Below are 10,181 nucleotides of genomic sequence, written 5' to 3'. Positions count from 1 at the left end.
AAAAAAGGTTCAAATGGCTCTGAGGACTATGGGACTTAACATCTGAGGTCATCAGTCCACTAGAACTTAGAACTACTGAAACCTAACTAACCTAAGGACATCACACACATCCATGCCCGAGATTGGATTCGAACCTGCAACCGTAACGGTCGCGCGGTTCCAGACTGAAGCGCCTAGAACCGCTCGGCCACATCGGCCGGCAAAATACCATTATAGAACTGTCACTATTTCGTAAGACTGTAACACGTAAATTATCAGTAACCACCGTTTTTTCATATATTAGCATTAACACATGACTCAGTGTGATTAGAGGTTACAGCTTGTAGCGTCACTAGGGAGAGGAGTGGTGAAGAAGAAGCATACTTTGTAGCCTAACAAGTGTGAACCATTAAAGTTTATACTTAGCTTTTCTGTGAGAAGCAGTTGTACATATCGCTCGCGATCTACTGAGAACTGATTCATCAAAAATTAAAGTGTTAGAAGAAAATACTTTCTAATTCTGAAAAGGTGTAAATTACTTGCCCATATCTGATGCCTACTTGGGGTATTGCTATCAGAAAGGGTGGCAACCATTGATCTAGCACTATGGAAAAACTGCCTGATGTCAACACATCTACATCTACAGCTGCATACACACTCCGCAAGCCACTGTACGGGGCATTCGACGACGTGAGCCAGTGAGGTGCGCACATCGCTGCTAAGTGCGCTGCGAAAGAATCTGTCGACAACTCGAGGTGTTCTGGCGGTGGAAGAAGTGTGGTGTGCGTACTGTAAGACCTTCGGTACACACACCATCAGATTATTTGACTTATCGCTCTAACGAAATAGGCGAGTGTCAGCAATATATCTCGTGGTCTTATTGTGGCGTGTTTATCTTCTGCTGTTGGGTCAGACGATAGAAAAACCACTTGCACACTTAGAGTAGCAGATTGACAGTGACGAACTTTAAACAGAACTTGATTAATTTTCACACACATTTATTAAAATAATAAAAAGCATAGACATTTCGTAACTTGATTCTGGATGCTGTTTACAATGGACAATCTGAAGTTCCTTTGGTCTTGTTACGTTAATCTTATTCTCACATATCTCTGATACTTGACAAAGTGTCTATACATTTCTCTTCATGGCTATGTACAGGAATATGATAATCTTATTAGGCACAGACTGAAACTTGACTATAGACTGGTACAGACCAATGCAGACTGGTACAGACTGGTGCAGACTGGCCGATCGGAGGTCTGTACACTCGTTATAATACATCGCGCGTTCAGGTATCATTGTGCGAGTGTGATCCGCGAGGAGAAAAGGTTCTACGTTAGCAGCAATCTCATTGGCTTCGTGACATATTAATACGCGGATCGGCGGAAGCAGAATTTGGTCCGTCTCTAAGACAGCGCCATCTCGTAGTGCGGGGACGAACGAGCGCTGCGCCTACGCTATTGTGCTTAGCGGGGCGCGCTCTAGTGGGAGGAACACACACCGGCGGAAAGCTAAACAATCGCTTCACAAGCAGGAAGAGACGAGTATCGGTTTAGCTTCCGATGCTGAAGAAAATCTGGAGGAAGAAACGGAGGCAGACAAGTCGGAACGACCGCAGAATTTCCTGCCGACGTAGACCGGCTGCTGTCTCTAGAAATATAACCCGAAGAAGTCAGTGCTGAAGAACGGAGGCAAGGGCGAGCAGATGCCCCCCCCCCCCCCCCCCCTTTGAGGCGACATTCCGTGGACGGAAATGCGGGCCTACCTGGCGTAGAGCACTTGCCCGCGAAAGGCAAAGGTCCCGAGTTCGAGTCTCGGTCGGTGCACACAGTTTTAATCTGCCAGGAAGTTTCATATCAGCGTACACTCCGCTGCAGAGTGAAAATCTCATTCTGGAAACATCCCCCAGGCTGTGGCTAAGCCATGTCTCCGCAATATCCTTTCTTTCAGGAGTGCTAGTTCTGCATGGTTTGCAGGAGAGCTTCTGTAAAGTTTGGAAGGTAGGAGACGAGGTACTGGCAGAAGTAAAGCTGTGAGGACCGGGCGTGAGTCGTGCTTCGGTAGCTCAGTTGGTAGAGCACTTGCCCGCGAAAGGCAAAGGTCCCGAGTTCGAGTCTCGGTCGGTGCACACAGTTTTAATCTGCCAGAAAGTTTCATATCAGCGTACACTCCACTGCAGAGCGAAAATCTCATTCTGGAAACATCCCCCAGGCTGTGGCTAAGCCATGTCTCCGCAATATCCTTTCTTTCAGGAGTGCTAGTTCTGCATGGTTTGCAGGAGAGCTTCTGTAAAGTTTGGAAGGTAGGAGACGAGGTACTGGCAGAAGTAAAGCTGTGAGGACCGGGCGTGAGTCGTGCTTCGGTAGCTCAGTGGTAGAGCACTTGCCGGCGAAAGGCAAAGGTCCCGAGTTCGAGTCTCGGTCGGTGCACACAGTTTTAATCTGCCAGAAAGTTTCATATCAGCGTACACTCCGCTGCAGAGTGAAAATCTCATTCTGGAAACATCCCCAAGGCTGTGGCTAAGCCATGTCTCCGCAATATCCTTTCTTTCAGGAGTGCTAGTTCTGCACGGTTTGCAGGAGAGCTTCTGTAAAGTTTGGAAGGTAGGAGACGAGGTACTGGCAGAAGTAAAGCTGTGAGGACCGGGCGTGAGTCGTGCTTCGGTAGCTCAGTGGTAGAGCACTTGCCCGCGAAAGGCAACGGTCCCGAGTTCGAGTCTCGGTCGGTGCACACAGTTTTAATCTGCCAGGAAGTTTCATATCAGCGTACACTCCGCTGCAGAGTGAAAATCTCATTCTGGAAACATCCCCCAGGCTGTTGCTAAGCCATGTCTCCGCAATATCCTTTCTTTCAGGAGTGCTAGTTCTGCATGGGTTGCAGGAGAGCTTCTGTAAAGTTTGGAAGGTAGGAGACGAGGTACTGGCAGAAGTAAAGCTGTGAGGACCGGGCGTGAGTCGTGCTTCGGTAGCTCAGTTGGTAGAGCACTTGCCCGCGAAAGGCAAAGGTTTCGAGTAACAAGGTTGTTTACTGTCGTATCATAGTAGTGTAGATTGCCCACAAAGTACATTAAACTGAAACGTTAAAGATAAAGAGACACAGAGCTGTGGCAGCTTAAGGAGAAAATGGTAGTTTAAGGAGAATGTATCCCAGGTTTAAATAAAAGCTGTTAGTCTCGGAACTTCAACTTAGGCAGATCACTGGTGTATGAGAGTAATGCTTAAAGGATCTGAAAACATACACTAGAACTGTTGTCATTGAGTTGAGTGTACTTGCATGGCTAAATGAGCCTTACTTTTATTTCTTTCAAGGTGGAACACATTGTTGCTGAGTATGTTCAGCTCAGTACTATAGAAAACATATTTACCAGTGAAAAGAAGTTTTGCTGATTACGACTGGCTTTCAAATTTTACTAAATATCCTGTTCTAGTCACCCAGAAACTTGAGATATTTTAAATATACCCATTTTTGCAGCGCAGAGTTACCTCGCAGTTTGAGGCGCCATGTCACAGACTGCACAGCCCCTCTCACCGGAGGTTCGAGTCCTCCCTTGAGCATGGGTGTGTGTGTTGTTCTTAGCATAAGTTAGTTTAAGTAAAGTGTAAGTCTAGTGACGGATGACTTTATCAGGGTGGTCCCTTAGGAATTCACACACATTTGAACGTTCGAATCCATTTGTCTTTCTCCTAAATTCATTCCGTGTTAGATTCTGAATTGGAACCATCACACTACATTGTCCAAACAAATTTCTTAAGGCCAAAACTGTGATCAAAAATACTGTCTGTAATATTAATGAACACAGTTAATGTTTTCTGTATATGAAGTCTACCATTCTTCTAAAAATTAGTATCAAATTTGTTGGGTCATGGAAATGTCTAACTGACTATTATGCGAATTCTTTTTATCCTGCTCCATCATTTTATTGCCCTGTCGTCTCCAAAGCTTTCTTTAATCCTGATAATAGGTTTTTTTACCCCACAAGTATGTTTTCCTTTTTTTCAGTGAAATGTCTGTGTGAATATGAAACTCTCTTAATCATATTCTGGAGAGTAGAAAACAGTTTTTCACCCGAAAAAGTTAAAAAGTTTAAATATTGTTTTGTTTTACTCTTTCCTACCCAAGATAAAAATGTGTACTGTCAGACGTACTTGTTCTTGGTAATTATGAAATTGTAGTGTGGTCTACCATGTATCTACATACCTGCTGTCCTTCTCATATCAAGTGCATATCACTGCAGGGAAGAGAATACTGAAATAATTAAATACTGCCAAGTAAAGAAATGAGAGTAATACATGTTCTTTCCTCTCAGCAGGAAATTCTCCCACAGTTTAAAACACATGTGTTGGAGCTGCACAGAACCGACGGTAATGTGCAAGAAGTTAAATATTTAAACTTTCTTGTAGATATTAAAACAAGGGAGGAGTTTGGACGGTGGTTGGCACTGTTTCAGCACATCACAGAAACAACATACACAATAAGGTGTACTGAACCTGCATCACGTAAGCATGTTGTTTTCAAACAAAGGCTGGTCTCTCATCACAATACTCGTAGTGTAAAAGTTCATGGTTCAGTGCGAATTGCGACAAAAACACTAACTGTCCATCAACAATGACAGTGACAATTCATGCTGTGCATGATAGATATATAGGTAAGACTCTAGACAAAGCAATGCTCTATACAGAAATGCCATGTAAGGTTAATTTGGTGCTGGGTTATAATCACAGTGTTGGGAGTGCTGCTGCTTTAAGATTTAGGCAACCATCAGGTGACGTCAAAGAAAAATTAATCTCCCTGTTTGAAAGAGATCATTCGCTAGCAAGTGCACTTGAGTCGATTAAGGTGGAAATTCAGCTGAATTGTTCTGATTACCCTTTAGTCCTTGCAGACAGAAGCAAGTGTCCTGATTACAACTTTTGTCACTATTTGTTCAATAAAGGTTTTAAAAAAGTGAATGGGCCAACAGACTTCAACAAAGAAGGAAAGCAGCTATTGCAACAGAGGTTGCAGGAGTACAATAGCGAAGTTGAAGCTGTGTGTGCCAAGATAAATCTGAGAGATTATGACTATGTAATATGGTAAGAACAAATTTACGAATTTATGCATATACATTTACCTACTCTTAATATCTGTATAATTCTTTTTCAGCATTTGCTCACCACTGATACAAAGAGTCCATGCTCATGTAAAAGCTGGTTCCAATCTTGTATTAGTGGATTCTACTGGTTCTCTGGACCAGGATATCAGGAGAGTGTGTGTTTTACTTACAGTGTGGAGGTTCACCTTTTTGATTATGTCTTCAGAAAGCTGTGAAGTTATAGAAATAAGATTACAGTTCCTGAAAGAGCTAGTGCGGGAAATATTTTTGAGCAAAGCATCAATGGACCAAGTGTGTTTCTGACGGACGACAGCCAGTCAGAGCAAAATGCTTCCCAAACACAACAACTTCGTTGTGTGTATTTCATGTCCTGCAGGCAGTGTGGCACTGGCTTCTCAAAGCAAAAAAATGGTGTACTACACTAAAACCAGTGCGAGTTTTCCAGCATTTCAAAAAACTAATGTTTACGCTAATGAAAAATGAAGCCAAGGTAAACTACAACGTAGCAAGAACAAACATTGGTGAAAAACAACAAAATTTATTGAAATACTTGGAAAGGTATTGGAATAGGAGAGAAATGTGGACCGTTTCACATTGTCAATGTATGCTTACAGAAGGTCACAACAGCAGTAATATAAGTGAAGCCTTCATGAGAATTTTAAAGGACAGAATTTTTGAGAGCGTGCACACCTTCAGTGTTGTGCAGATTGTAGTCTTCTTTCTCACAAAGTTGAATTAGTAATTTCAGAGGAGACTTCTCGGTGCTGCTAATGAACCAAGTCCTTAGCTTTTCTACAGGCCCATACAGGCTCCTTCACAGGAAGTTCTAGCAAAAATCAGACAAGTCACTGAGGATTTTCTTCTGGTTACCAGTGAAGAAAGAGAAGACTATTATTTGACTCTAAACATGCCTGTTCTTGTTTACAATTTTTGCCAAGGCAATACAGTGAAGCTCTGCAAACATGTGCTGTTTTACCATCAGAAAATTATAGGGAGGCAATAGACAACGCCACAATATGTAGACTGTATTTTTTTGCTGCAAATGAGGAGCCTCCTGAAGGACGTTTGGAGACTCTCAGAACGCAATGGCTTCAAATTGTTCTAAACATTTGGTGCAAATGGACACAGGACTGCTCTGTGAAAGACAAGAAGAGATGCCAGAGACATTTCACATGGAGACAATTCTGGACAAAAGAAATAATGATGTAAAAGAAGACATACAAGCTCATCTCACATATTTTTCAAATAAATGCATTGAGGAAATGAGGAAGGGGCTTGAAGCCATGTGCAAAAACTTGAGGAAGTTTAAAACTTCATTTGCACATGCATTTTATTTGACAAATTTTGGAGGAGGTAAGTAAAACATAAATTTAAATAAAAGCTATGGAGAAAATACAGTTTAATATTTTAGGAAATTCTCATATCTTTACCCAAAGGGTATGTATAAGGAATCAAATAATTTTCATTTATTTAACACTTTTAAGTTTGAGGGACCATTTCTGGCACTGCTTCCAATGTTTCTTCTGGTGTTGACCTTCGAACATACAATGCTATTGGCTAATTTGCATAAACTTCATACTGTATTCTGATGGTGGTGTAACCGCTGAAACTAATCCACCACTGAAATAAGAAACTGCAACTGAAAAATGCCTCCAGACTGACCCACATCCAGTGTGGATAAAGGCTACTGGCAGGCAGGTTTCATGGATCATTTTTAAAATAATTCTTCCTGTGCCTTAAGGCAGTTCTATTGGCGTAATTAAAGATAAAGGAAGTATTTAATTATGATCCAATGTGACTGTCAAATGGAATAAATTGTAGACATTGCTAATAAAAAAATTGAAGTCACTCAGAATCACACCTTGAACTTGGTGTGAATAATTTTCATAAGATAATATTTGATACTGTATCAAACTTCATATTATAGCTGAGTCTAGTTTGTATAGCAACTGCGCAATATCTGTATTACTAAATCTGTAATATGTATATCGCTAAAAAAATAAAACTAGCCAACAGCCTTGCCGCAGTATAAACACCAGTTCTCGTCAGATCACCGAAGTTAAGTGCTGTCAGGATGGGCTAGGTCTTGGATAGGTGACCATCTTGTCTGCCAAACGGTGTTCACAAGTGGGGTGCACCAGCCCTTATGAGGGAAACTGTGATGTATGGGCTACAGTCTCATAAACTGACATACAGACGGGAGAGCGGTATGCTGAACACATGCCTCTCCATATCCGTATCCAGTGATGCCTGTTGGCCGAGGACGACACAGCAATTGGTTGGTACCGTTGGGCCTTCATGGCCTGTTCAGGTGGAATATAGTTAAAAAAAAAGAAACTATAGACACACAGTATTATTTGATGTGTATGTAAAGGGGGTTCACGTCTGTGCAAGAAGCATTATAATTTTCCATATGTCTTGGCTTGTGACTTTCTCATGCGAAAATGGTTGCTCACACATGGTTCACAACACATGTCTTGTTCCAAAGCACTGTTCTGGTACATTATGGAGTACTTGCTCATGGGTATTAGCCCTGGCTTTTTGTGTTAACATAACTTTCTGATTGGCAGTTTTCTCACAATCCCCACTAGCTCAAAATCCCCATCCTGACAACGTCTTGACTAGGACACTACACTAGCTCATTGTCTGAAGGGAGTGTCGTCAACTACAACACTTTGTAAGAAGTTGTGTCCTAAGTAGAAAACTGTGGGTGGGGGAGGGGATTTAAAATTTTCTGGGGTTATCCCAAATTTAGTGCCATAACTACATCATTTAGGCACAAAATACGTGTCCACTATTGATTGTCAACTATACTAATGTACTCGTGACTATACTAATGTAGTCGTGACTTTTTGGTAATCCTGTTAGCTTATTAACATAATAGCATTTTATTTGTTTGGACCATTATGTCTTGCACATACAGAAAATTCTCATTAGATAACACCTAATTTGTAACATTCAAACTAAGACTATATTTTTTCTTTTATTGGTTATGTAAGTTAAAAAAAAATGGTTCCGATGGCTCTGAGCACTATGGGACTTAACATCTGAGGTCATCAGTCCCCTAGAACTTACAACTACTTAAACATAACTAACCTAAGGACATCACACACATCCATGCCCGAGGCAGGATTCGAATGTGCGACCGTAGCGGTCGCGCCGTTTCAGACTGAGGTGTCTAGAACCGCTTGGCCTCACTGGCTGGCGTAAGTTTTTAAAAGGTGTGTCATATAAATACTATGGCTTTCAGTACCTAATTACAATATAAATACACACAAATGTAGAGCCACTTTGAGTTTCATTCCATTATTAATTTACTGATCATTTGGGATTTATTATTGATTGTTAAATACAGGTGCAATGTTCTTTTATGGCAAAAGTTGGATTTAGAACATATGAAAAACTTTTCTGCCAGGTGTTATAATAAACATTTTTAATCAATACAATACAACAAAATTCAAATAAAAAAGGGACAATATTTCCATACAGAAATGGGTGGGAAAAGCCAACTTGGGTAAACTTTTTCTCCCAACGTATACCTGGTATTAGTATAGTAAACTTAGTAATACATGATTTAGAAATAAATGTTTTCAGTAATGTTAATGCAGATTTAAATATCTTTTCAGGCTTCTGTTCTATCACTAGCTACAGAATCATCCTAATCAACTGTGGAGTGCCCCAGAGAGCATCCCAGAGTGCCTCAGAGAGCATCCCAGAGTGCCCCAGTGAGCTAAAACACCAAGAAGAATCACTTCTCGGCTTTTGGCAAGATCAATGTGTAGTAGTATATATAAGACAACAAACTAAAAAGAAATATCCCACCCACCTCCCCAGGAGTCGGAACTCATGGATAAATAGAGAAACATATGATTATAATCATTAGTAATCAATAAGAACGCTGCATGGCTGTGTAAAACATGCAGTTGCCTCGTGTTAAATTAAATGCTGCAGCTTCGTAATATAAAGCAACTACAACACGTCTAAACATGACGTAGCTGCCTGCACGTACTGATGAGAGCTGCGCCATACGTCACACTTCCTGCAGATAGTGAGAAGCTTGCTGGGCGTGGCAGGAAGTAGCGCACTGATAAACCGCAATGGCGGCACCGGAAGCAGACTTTTTCCAGCGGATCGCGCTTAGTTAAAACTCTAGCGCGATCCACCAGGCGCCTCGTGCAGCGGCTAAGTCTCGTTCAAGGTCACCCGCCTTACATAGCTGCAGCGGCTAACTGAACACAGCCATGTATTATTGGCTATGTAAGTTTTAAAAAAATGGTTCCGATGGCTCTGAGCACTATGGGAGTTAACATTTGAGGTCATCAGTCCCCTAGAACTTACAACTACTTAAACCTAACTAACCTAAGGACATCACACACATCCATGCCCGAGGCAGGATTCGAATGTGCGAGCGTAGCGATCGCGCGGTTCCAGACTGAGGCGCCTAGAACCGCTCGGTCACACTGGTTGGCGTAAGTTTTTAAAAGGTGTGTCATATAAATATTATGACTTTCAGTACCTAATTACAATATAAATACACACAAATGTAGAGCCACTTTGAGTTTCATTCCATTATTAATTTACTGGTCATTTAGAATTTATTATTGATTGTTAAATACATGTGCAATGATCTTTTATGGCAAAAGTAGGATTTAGAACATATGAAAAACTTTTCTGCCAAGTGTTATTATAAACATTTTTAATCAATACAATACAACAAAATTCAAATAAAGAAAGGGACAATATTTCCATACAGAAATGGGTGGGAAAAGCCAACTTGGGTAAACTTTTTCTCCCAATGTATACCTGGTATTAGTATAGTAAACTTAATAATACATGATTTAGAAATAAATGTTTTCAGTAATGTAAATGCAGATTTAAATTTCTTTTCAGGCTTCTGTTCCATCACTAGCTACAGAATCATCCTAATCAACTGTGGAGTTTTGAAGATGTACATGATTGCTAACTGCAGCGTAGTATGTAGTATTTTCCTTAATTTGGGATACAACCCAATGAAATTATTAATGGAGTGTTTCTAATAACTAGGATTTTTTTAAAACTCATACCCAACCCAATTATTGAAATATATGTTTTCTTAAAGCTTATAAAT

The 10,181-nt window shown here is 40.9% G+C and overlaps 2 non-coding genes across 2 annotated transcripts; both read left to right on the top strand.

Annotated features, from left to right (window-relative positions):
- Window positions 1-2,036: 2,036 nt before the first annotated feature.
- On the top strand, window positions 2,037-2,110 carry Trnas-cga (transfer RNA serine (anticodon CGA)). Its single transcript has one exon. It is a non-coding gene; the product is annotated as a tRNA-Ser (tRNA).
- Window positions 2,111-2,639: 529 nt separating this feature from the next.
- On the top strand, window positions 2,640-2,712 carry Trnas-cga (transfer RNA serine (anticodon CGA)). The gene has a single exon. It is a non-coding gene; the product is annotated as a tRNA-Ser (tRNA).
- Window positions 2,713-10,181: the final 7,469 nt, after the last annotated feature.

This window comes from Schistocerca nitens, chromosome 2, assembly GCF_023898315.1.
Source record: "Schistocerca nitens isolate TAMUIC-IGC-003100 chromosome 2, iqSchNite1.1, whole genome shotgun sequence".
Lineage (NCBI taxonomy): Eukaryota > Metazoa > Arthropoda > Insecta > Orthoptera > Acrididae > Schistocerca > Schistocerca nitens.
This window is presented reverse-complemented; position numbering and strand designations above follow the sequence as displayed.